Source organism: Aphidius gifuensis, linkage group LG5, assembly GCF_014905175.1.
Source record: "Aphidius gifuensis isolate YNYX2018 linkage group LG5, ASM1490517v1, whole genome shotgun sequence".
Classification (NCBI taxonomy): Eukaryota; Metazoa; Arthropoda; class Insecta; order Hymenoptera; family Braconidae; genus Aphidius; species Aphidius gifuensis.
The window spans coordinates 13996365-14008773 of NC_057792.1; the positions used below are offsets into that span (position 1 = coordinate 13996365).

At 28.8% G+C, this 12409-nt stretch overlaps 1 long non-coding RNA gene across 1 annotated transcript; it reads left to right on the plus strand.

Annotated features, from left to right (window-relative positions):
- Positions 1–6614: 6614 nt before the first annotated feature.
- Positions 6615–9543, plus strand: LOC122857685. Its single transcript, XR_006374256.1, has 2 exons — positions 6615–7197; positions 8924–9543. It is a non-coding gene; the product is annotated as an uncharacterized LOC122857685 (long non-coding RNA).
- Positions 9544–12409: the final 2866 nt, after the last annotated feature.

Sequence of the window (12409 nt, forward strand, 5' to 3'; positions counted from 1 at the left end):
GTACATGATAATTTTTATTATATATATAAGAATATTTATTAAATTGTGCAGTATTTTTCATTCAAACATTTAATTAACTCATAACTCATAATCTAAGAGATTAATCAAAAAAAGTAATTCTTCATAAATTGTTTAGAATTGAATTTTCAATAATAAACTTCACTCAACCCCATGTCTATCTCCAATGGATAACGATGTATAGAGGCTTGAAGTAACCTAGCAATTTTTTGACATTTTACACATTTTACATAATTTTATTGTAGAATTCCGACTCTCGCGGCCAGTCCCAGAATTAAAACAAAAATTACAAAGTACTATAGTAATTTCTATTCAACCATGATTTTAATTTTTAGTTAAAATTTCTCTCAGTGTTGTATAATTAATATTACACCTGGCATGGTCTGGGCTACGATATTGATGATTCTTCAGCAACATCACATGATTCTAGAATTAAATGCTTGAAAATTGTAAATTTTTGATTTCAACAAAAAACAAAACAGCCAATGAATTTGTTTGCTTAATTTTATTTATGATATTTTAAAATAACATACAAGTAAAACGTTGATTATAAAGAAGCTCAATGTATTGTCATCATTTGTCGAATCCATTTAATATGTAAGGATTCACTACTGTGAAGATCATTGGCTCATCAAGTTTATAAGACTTCAATGAGACAATTCCAACAATAACTCTATATCTTATCAATGAACTGCCACCGTCCCCCTGTAATCATGAATGATAATTATTCCCTAGCGGATAGCTCGACTCTCCAATGTAGCACTCAGTCGACAGCCATTCGACAGCATATATAAAACGTAATTCACGAGCACCGGATACTCAAAATGAGTTGGAAAAATATGAAATAAATATGAAATTATAATGAGAATAACTTAAACGGACTGAAACCTTGACTAGTACATGTATTCGATATTAAATAAAAGATTAAATTATACACGGTAGAGAGGTTAGATTGCGTGATTCGCATTTCTACTGGAGTCAGAAAGCTGTCGAGCCTCAGACCATTCATCGGTAATTGACTCGGTCATTATTACCGAGATATTTAGTCACTAAATCGACAGGCTTTCGACACCGAATTAAGAGCTGTCTAATTTTTTCATTTTTCATTGTTTTAAATTGTTTAAACAGTATAATGGACTTTATTAATGATAAATTTTTATTTTTTTTATAAAAAAATTGATAAAAAATATAAAAAAACTTGTAAAAATTTGAAAAAAAAAATTTTTTTTTTGTTTATAAATTTTACAAGTTTTTTTATATTTTTTATTAATTTTTTTATAAAAAAAATACAAATTTATCGATAATAAAGTACATTATAATCCCGAGAAAAACGAGTTATATATAAGTATATATAGTTATATATAGTTATATATAGTTATATATAGAGATATACTGCCACTTTCTGTATATACCTGTATATAGTTATATATAACATTATTTATATATATCTATATATATATATATATAACTATAGATATATGTATACTCGGGAAAAAAGGTTTATATATATAATTATATATAATTATATATAGTTATATATATTTATATATAGTTGTATATAATTATATGAAGATCTGTGACACATTATATTATATATAAAAAATTTTTTACGTAGGCGAAGCCTATAGTATTAAATTCATACACGTTTTTTTTAAAATGATCATATCTTGTAAAGTAATAAAGGTAGAAGGATCGTATTAGGACCAAATTATTCGTCTATGAAAATACTAAAACCAGGGACTTACTAAAAGTAATTTTAATTGTTAGTTAATTTATTATTAACAAAAAACGATCACCGTGTAATTTTCAAAGTCAAATAATAAGAAAAACTAAGAAATCATTGATGCGATTTTTTGTCAAGATATTAAGAATGACGGAATTTATAATAATTAAGTTGAAAATTGTTTTTAATGTCGTTGGAAGATTGTTAATAAACAAAAAAACAAAATTGCTGTTTTTTTATGTTTTGCATAACTCTTTAAAATTTTAACTTACAAGCTTTGTTTATATCAAATTAATTATTGATACTTTTAGATGTTCTCTTGATAAAATTTGCTCTGATCATTCGTTAATTAGATATCAGCAATTGTTTATAACAATCACTATCAGCCTTATACAGCGTCGAAAAATAGTAACGAAGGAGTGATTTTAGCGATTTTTATCAAGACAGGGTGGCTCTCAGGAATTTAATATCAAATTTTTTGAGCTTAATAAAACTTTTTTATGTTAATTTGTTCAAAAGTTATCCGAAATATAAACAATTACCGATTTTTATTTAAACATTTTCTTCTCAAAAGAGTTTAAAGCGCATGCGTAAAACTTTCTTTGCTGTGGTTACAATTTGCTTGATCGATAAAATAGTTATTTATATTACCATGTTATTAAAAAGAAAAAAAAAAAACTACCATGGACAAATTTTTATAAATAAAAGTAATAAACAAAATGGTTCTAAAAAAGATTTGTTTAGTTAAAAAAAAAGTAAATTGAACGATTTATTTTTTTTATATTTGTATTGGTTTCTTTTTTGAACGAATCTAATAAAATTATTAATTACAAGTGGTATAACCTCAAATTTTTTTCATCTGTATTTTGATTTATGTACATAATTTGACAGGTGAAAAACAGCGCGAAAAAAACAAAAAATATTTAATCATATAATTTAAAATTATTAATAAAAAAAAAAACTAAAATGAATTTGGAATAATCAAGAGGAACCACACGGGCTTTCGCCGGAGTTTTGAAAATTTTCAATTTTCAATAGAACGAATCCGTTACTAAAATTTTTTTTTTATTTTGTTAATTAACTGAAGAGCGATGCGCAACTTTGACAATTTGGTTGTAATCGCGGCTGTTTTTTTTTTTATTTTTTTTAAACCTAACACATGAGAGGATTCGAACCCTTGACCAGCGCAAACACGAATTCTTAATCTAACGTTTTCCCACTGAGCCACGAGCGCAACTACATGATGGTATGAAAATTTCTGTCCTCATAAAGCATGACTCTTCTTATTTAATATCAGACATGACTTATGTTAGTCCAAAAACGTAAAGTGGACAATTTTTTTTTATATGAAATTAAGGTTTAATTTGGACTTTATATATAATGATATAGAACTAGGTATAATTATATATAATTATATGTTCTTATATATAACTATGTATAATTTTACATAATTGTATGTCCTTATATACAACTATATACAACTATATATAATTATATATGATAGTATATAATTATATATAGTTATATATAACTCATTTTTCTCAGGATAGATTTCTGAATATCCATACAAAGTTATATATAACAGTATATATTTATGCATACTTATATGAAGTTATATATAAATATATATAATTATATATAGTAATATATACTTATATATAATTATATATAGTTATATATAACTTATTTTTCTCAGGATAGATTTCTGAATATCCATACAAAGTTATATATAACAGTATATATTTATGCATACTTATATGAAGTTATATATAGATATATAAAATTATATATAGTTATATATACTTATATATAATTATATATAGTTATATACAGTTATATATAACTATATATAGTTATATATATATAGTTATATATAACTCGTTTTCCTCGGGATGTTTAAACAATTTAAAACAATAAAAAATGAGCAAATTAGGCACCTCTCCATTCGGTGTCGAAAGCTTGTCGAAATGCTGTCGAAACGCGATCGAAACGGTGTCGAGACAGAGTCAACCGGCATATAGTGATATAAAATTGAAAAAAAATTATTTTGGCGATTGTTTGGGTGCGTGAACCTGGCCTGCATAACTCCTAGAAAAATTATCTAGGATACTCATTAGAAGCGTCTTGATTTGTACTAATTTGTACCACCATTGATTTAATTTGTACCTCAAAATTGAAGGGTCCAGAAAGGGTTAAAAATCGACTTCTTTTCTAGATGACTTAGGGGGGAAAAAAAAATTGCTACAGACGCAGAATAATTTGTACTAATTTGTACCACCAAGCCCGGAATTTGTACCTCAAAAATAACAACAAAAAAAAATTATTTACTCCAAAATGATAATTTACAATTGCATATCTACCTTAATTATTGAGGTACAAAATTATTTAATCAGGTTTGGTCACGTTCTGTTTCTTTTAAAATAAAAATTATTGAAAAATATTAATTTTTAAAGACGCCATGCAATTGTTAATAAAAATATTTGATAAACAATTGCATGGCGTCTTTAAAAATCAATATTTTTCAATAATTTTTTTTTTATTTTAAAGAGCAGAACGTGAGCCAAGTTGTACCGATAAAATTGAAATTTGTACCTCAATAATAATAATAAAGAAACGAGTTACTCCAAAATATCAATGTACAATACTTTATTATTATTATTGAGGTACAAATTTTAATTAAATCGGTACAAATTAGCTCTTGATTTGTTCTTTAAAATAAAAAAGAAATTATTAAAAAATATTAATTTTTAAAGGCACCATGCAATTGTTAATAAAAATATTTGATAAACAATTGCATGGCGTCTTTAAAAATCAATATTTTTCAATAATTTTTTCTTTATTTTAAAGAGCAGAACGTGAGCCAATTTGTACCGATAAAATTAAAATTTGTACCTCAATAATAATAACAAAAAAACTAGTTACTCCAAAATATCATACTACAACACTTTATTATTATTATTGAGGTACAAATTCTAATTTTATCGGTACAAATTAGCTCTTGATTTATTCTTTAAAATAAACAAAAAATTATTAAAAAATATTGATTTTTAAAGACGCCATGCAATTGTTTATCAAATATTTTTATTAACAATTGCATGGCGTCTTTAAAAATTAATATTTTTCAATAATTTTTTTTTTATTTTAAAGAGCAGAACGTGAGCCAATTTGTACCGATTAAATGAGAATTTGTACCTCAATAATTAAGGTAGATATGCAATTGTAAATTATCATTTTGGAGTAAATAATTTTTTTTTGTTGTTATTTTTGAGGTACAAATTCCGGGCTTGGTGGTACAAATTAGTACAAATCATTCTGCATCTGTAGCAATTTTTTTTTTCCCCCTAAGTCATCTAGAAAAAAAGTCGATTTTTAACCCTTTCTGGACCCTTTAATTTTGAGGTACAAATGAAATCAATGGTGGTACAAATTAGTACAAATCAAGACGCTTCTAATGAGTATCCTAGATAATTTTTCTAGGAGTTATGCAGGCCAGGTTCACGCACCCCGATTGTTTATACTTTAAATGCTTAATCATACTGTTTTATTATGTTTTTTACATGCAATTGTTATTAACAATTAATTTAAAAATTATAAACAAAAAAAAATTATTTTTTTTTAATTTTTACAAGTTTTTTTATATTTTCTATTATTTTTTTATAAAAAAAATGCAAATTTATCATTAATAAAGTCCATTATACTGTTTAAACAATTTAAAACAATGAAAAATGAATAAATTAGACAGCTCTCAATTCGGTGTCGAAAGCCTGTCGATTTAGTGACAAAATATCTCGGTAATATTCGAGTCCTTTCAACCTAACCTCTCTACCGTATGTAATATAAACTCTTATTTAATATTAAATACATATACTAGTCAAGGTTTTCTTCAGTTTAAGTTGTTGTCATTATAATCTTATATTTATTTTATATTTTCCCAATTCATTTTGATTATCCGGCGCTCGTGGATTACGTTTTATATATGCTGTCGAATGGCTGTCCGGCTTGGGGACGTGAGCGCCGAAAAGGTTCTGTCCAACCTGAGTAAACTTATAAATATAAAAGTCCCTGATCGTGGAATTTTGCGCATGCGCGAAGGTTACAACGAGTGTGATAAGTCGCAAAGTTTTTAAAACGAAAATGCCGTTAGCCAATAATTATAAAATAATGAATGAATAATTAAAGTCTATAAAAATTTACACGGCTAATAAGTTTAATGAAAACGTTTATCATAGTCGTCACGATTAGTTTTACAATATGATTTTGTTAACTTACTACATGATGTTTCTTACACAGTCTGTTTTTACAATCGTAATTAATTCTTGTTTATCGATAAAATTGTTTATTTATCAACAAAGTACCCAATCAATTCGTTTACAAGAATTCCGAATGAAGGGAACTCGTTGGTTTTACTATTTACTATTCTCAATCGTTGTAAGAAAATAAGTTATGTAGATATAGTCATTTTTATTCGTACATAATTAATATTAAACTGAATTGTTATCGTTGCTCTAGTGGTTTTTTTTTCGTTTTGAATTTTCTTAAATTCATTTTCATGGAAAATCTCAAAATTTTAAACTACCCCTGGTAGAAATATTTCTCCGCCGTTACTCCGGCTTTTTCCGGCTTTCTCCGGCATTACTCCGTTTTTGGCCCATTTCCGGAGAAACTACTCCGGCATGAGGTTGGTGGCGGAGAAATTACTCCAGCATGAAATTGATGGCGGAGAAATTATTCCGGCATGAGGTTGATGGCGGAGAAATTACTCCGGCATGAGATTGGTGGTGGGAAAATTACTCCGGCATGGGATCGATGGTGGGGAAATTACTCCGGCATGAGATTGATGGCGGATAAATTTTTCCGGCATGGGATTGATGGCGGAAAAAATATTACAATTGTTATTAATAAATACTATTTTTGAGCAGACAAACTAGAAGTATTTTTCATCGGTTGAACATTTTTATAATATGACAATCTATTCTTTTGTGTTCTTTTGGTTCATGGAGAACCACATCCAACCCCGCACATACACATGCTTTATAAAAAAAAAAAATTGTCAAGTTCGCTCACACATTTATAATCTAATCCTCGCCGAGTCGCCGGACGGCTGCCAGAAATACCACCTCTACTGCTCACCATCGCTACTCATATACATGTGTGCGCCACTGTAGCATAGCAGTGGAAGCAACGTAGATTGTTTTTATTCATTATCTTGTTAAAAGAAAAAAGTTGTAGTGTTGTGCCCTAGTATATAAGGCAATGGAAAATCATATCAATAAACAAATAAAATAATAAAAAAAGCCATATTGTGCCCAGGGCTAATATTAAAACACTCAGAATAAATGAATTCTGCTTGGATAAATTTGTGGTTCAGCAAAATGGTAGCAGCCGACTCACCAACGGACGACAGTCTTTATCCAATTGCAGTTCTGATCGATGACTTATAAAATGCAAATTTACAAGTAAGTACAATAATTATTATTTTTCAAATATTACCAAAGTTTTTTATGTTTGAAAAAAAAAAAATAACTCGATCTTAGTCAGCAAGTGTTTGTAACAATGAGGTTATAACTGGAGCGGTTTTTTTTGAAGTGAAACTTCTTTACGGAGGGTAGCAAAAAAATTCGAGGCCCTGCTAGCGTTACGCGCTCGCGTATACTCTGGCGTATATTCTGGCGTTTATATTCTCGCGTTTACTCTCCCGTATACTTTCTACTATACTCTCTGCTATACCGGCAAGCATTATACATGCACTATATATAGCGTATAAACTCGGAGCGTCAGTGAGCGTCAGCTTCTATGTGTGTATGCGTGTGCGACTTTTTGTTTGTTTATTTATTTAAATATTATTAAACAGTTCAACTGAGTTTAATACTTAAATAATTGATTTTTGAAAAAAATTCATTTGAACGTATCAAGCAATAGTTATCTCGCGGGTTTAAAGAATCATTATTATAATAACAATAAAATTATTATAAATATATATAAATGATAATATTATAACAACAATAATTTTGATAATATTACCAATTATTCACAATAGTATTAATATCAATAATAATATCTATAATAATAATATTTTGAATATCAATACTAATAATTATCAATATTTATATATGAATGTTATTGTCAATATTATTATTCATATTATTAATATCACTGATATTATTATAAATCGATAATATTATTGTTATTATTACTAATATTATATTGATATTATTATTATCGATGATTGTTTGAAATTATTATTTTATTTATACTATGGTTATATATGAATAATATTATGATTAACAATAATATCAATATAATATTAGTAATAATATCGATAGTATCAATTATATCGTCGCATTAAAGAATGAAGGGCGTAAGTGCCAAAAACGTCAATTTTAAAGGAAAAAGGGCGTAAGTGCAAATTTATAAATTTTCGGGTTTTTCATCTAATTTTAATACTTAAAAAAAAGCGAGAATGGGCGTAACAACCTTTGATAAAGGATAAAGAGCGTATGTCCAAGGATTTACGCCTTTTTTCCCGTTATCAAAATAATTTTTGATAAAAGATTAAGGGCATACTTTCAATTTTATTTGAAATTCATTTAATGGCAGGATTCTTTAAATTATTGATTGTTTACTGATAATTATACATAATTTATTATCAATGAGAAAAACATAAAAATAATTACAAATCTTCATCTTTTATTAAAAATGATTTTGAGAATGAGAGAAAGGCGTAAGTCCCTGAACATACGCACTTTTTTTTTTTCTTTAAGCCTTAAAATTGGATGCAAAGCCCGAAAATTTATAAATTCGCACTCACGCCCTTTTTCTTTTAGAAAAAAAAAATTCCTAAAAATGGCACTTACGCCCTTTTTCCATTAATGTGACGATATAAATAATAAAATTTATAATAATAATATTCGAAATATAAATACTAATAATTATTATTAACTAATAATATTTATATTTGAATATTATTGTCAGTATTAATATTATTATTATTATTATTATTATTAATATTCAGCGTGACATTACTTTGAAAGAAGTTTCACTTCCCCCGCGCGTACTCGCAACACGCTAATTTTTTTTTTTATATTAATTTCATCATATCAGTTGACTTAAAATTTGTTTAAAATGTAAATATGATGAACATTTTATTTTATTACAATTAATGAATATATTTTTATTTTATAGCTGCGATTAAATTCAATCAAAAAACTTTCAACGATTGCCTTGGCACTTTGTGCTGAACTATGAGTTGATACATTTTGTTCCATTGGTACAACGTTTGGCATCTGGTGATTGGTTTACGTCAAGAACATCGACATGTGGTTTAATAAGTGTATCTTATCCACGTGTAAGTACAGCAACAATAGCTGAATTAAGAAATCATTTTTGTAATTTATGTCAAGATGATACACTAATGGGGCGACGTTCAGCATCATCAAAATTGGGAGAATTTGCGAAAGTTGTTGAAATTGAGTATTTAAAATCTGATTCAATTCTAATGTTTGTTATACTTGCACGAGATGAACAAGATTCTGTTCGTTTATTAGCTGTTGATGCATGTGTTAGTATATTGCAACATTATTACAACGAGAAGATGTTGAACAACGTGTTATGCCAAAATTACGTCAATGTGCTGCTGATTTATCATGGCGTGTACATTATATGATTGATGATAAATTTATAGATCTTGGAAAAGCAGTTAATTATAAACGTACCACATTCCGAAAATATAATTTTAGTTTTTCTGAGTCATTAAATGTGATGGTTAGTTTAAATAAATATATTTGATAAAATTGATGAACATATAACATTTCTACATTGTTTTTTAGTAATCTCATGCCGAATTAATTACTCCGGCATTAATGTTATGCCGGAGTAATTATTCTGGCATAAGATGAATGCTGAAGAAAATGCTTCGGCATAAAACTAGTGGCGGACTAATTTTTCCGACATTACTTTCATGCCGGAGTATTTCAATATCATGGCGGAATAATTTTTCCGCCGTCAATCTCATGCCGGAATAATTTTGTCGGCATGAAGTTAATGTCGGAAAAATGAATCCACCACTAGTTTTATGCCGGAGTTTTTTCTCCTTCACTGATCTAATGCCGAAATAATTTCTCCTTCACTGATCCCATGCCAGAATAATTTCTCCGGCACGAATCCTATGCCGGGATAATTCCTCCGCCATCAATCCCATGCCGGAATAATTTTGCTGGCATTAATCCCATGCCGGAACAATTTCTACGGCATGAATCTCATGCCGGAATAATTTCTCCGCCATCAATTCCATGCCGGAGTAATTTTTCCGCCATCAACTTCATGCCGGAATAATTTCTCCGCCATCAACCTCATGCCGGAATAATTTCTCCGCCATAAATTTCATGCCGGAGTAATTTTTCCACCATCAACTTCATGCCGGAATAATTTCTCCGCCATCAACCTCATGCCGGAATAGTTTCTCCGCCATCAATTTCATGCCGGAGTAATTTTTCCGCCATCAACTTCATGCCGGAATAATTTCTCCGGCACGAATCTCATGCCGGAGTAATTTCTCCGCCATCAATTCCATGCCGGAGTAATTTTTCCGCCATCAACCTCATGCCGGAGTAATTTTTCCGCCATCAACCTCATGCCGGAGTAATTTCTCCGGAAATGGCCAAAAAACGGAGAAATGCCGGAGTAATGCCGGAATAATGCCGGAGTAATGCCGGAGTAATATTTCCACCAGGGACAATTTACGAATATAGGTAATGTATCGATTAAATAAGCTCTCCCTATGAAAAAATAACCGAAAAGAAAATGTTTTCCATACTATCATTATCTTCAAATTGTATTGTGTTAAAATTCAAATTTCCAATAGAAAAAATTCTTTACCAATTTATATAATAAAAATTTTAAAAAAAAGTATTGAATATTGCAAAGGAGTATTCAAGTTTTCTCTTCAATACACGAAACACGGACTCATTTCAGAATTTTTTTTTCATACTGAAAATTTATAGTACACCATCAATTTTGCAAAAAAATATGTATTTACATGACTAATGATCCATATTATTTGTATCCAACTGGGTCTATAGGGATCTGACCTATGGGCGGGGTTTAGTAGCACGCACACACACTTACTGTGTCCGTGAGCCAATATGGCGCATTCGGGATCGTTTTTGGCGTTTTATTTGAATAACAAACAGGTTACCGGTTAAATTGTTATCATGTTATACACAAGAAAGAGTTACTATTTAAGTTGAATGTAATTTTTGAGAAATAAGTTTATGATAATATAAAGGCTAAAACATTAGCGTAAGCAAGCAAAGCGTAATGTAATGTTAATGTTATAAGCTTTTGGGCACAGTGCATATCAACAAGTAAACCAAAAGAAAAACCTCATGATATCAATGGAGTAATTAAAAAAAATGGTAAAATTATTTCTGTCAAGTGTTCATGTGTAGCTGGTTTAGGTGAAAAATGTAAACATTCAGTAGCAGCTTTGTTGTTTATTTATAATATAATCGTGTTTAAATTATTTTTGATAAGCAGCGTAGTTAAAAATTCATTTTTCAGATCTGATAATTTAAGTATTCTTTCGTGTACTGATAAGAAATGTTCATGGAAAACACAAGAATATAATCATGCTATTGAAAATTTAAAACCAGTACCAATGACAGCTCATGCATGTCCTACCAGACCATTAAATAAACGTAAGAGTTTGACTGATCAAACAAATATTGATGACAAATTAAATTCAATAACAAGAAATAAAAAGAAAAACAAAGACAATAATATAAAAGTTAATGAACTGACAGATCAACAGTTGGAAGATATAAATATGAAATTATTGATTGATTTACCCAAATCATCACTGGTTAAAGATATATTTGGTCGTCATGATCCAGTTCAACATGTAGAAAAATCAATTGATTTAACACAAAGTGAAAAAGACATGATAATGAGAATATTTTCCAATCAAACAAGTGAATTAATGGAAAATATTAAAAATATAAAGTCATCAGTTGAACCAGATCCTTGCTGCATAAAAATATTGCAAGAATTGGCAAAAGACGTGCCAGAATTATGTTCCCAAACCGTTGCTACCATACTTTTCATGGCGTGAAGTCAGCATGTTGCAGAATAACTGATCAATTTGTCTTTATTTTAGTACAAAAAGTCATAATCAACAATGGTCACAAAAGTTTGTCAAGTTATTTTATCCAAAATCATTTTCATCAAAGTATACAAAACATGGTATAGAAACAGAACCTGAAGCACGTACTGAATTTGTAAAACAAACCCAAATGAAGGTGACTGAGATTGGGCTCGTGGTCTCACAACAAATGCCTGCTTTTGCATATTCACCAGATGGTATTGTTGACAATCCAACAACTGGTAAACTTGAACTATTGGAAATCAAATGCCCTTATAAGGGCAAGAGTAAAAATATCAGTGTTGCTGTTGAAAGTCAAGTTGGATCTGGTAAAATTTTTTCTAAGATAAATAATGGAAAATACATATGGAGAAAGAGTCATGCCTACTATGCACAAATGCAACTAGGCATGGCTGTATTGAACGTGGAAATTACAAATTTTGTTATTTATTGCTCCAAGGACAAGTCGATGGTAATTTTTAAAGCACCAATTGATGAACCATATCTTCGTAATATTTTACCTATTTTAA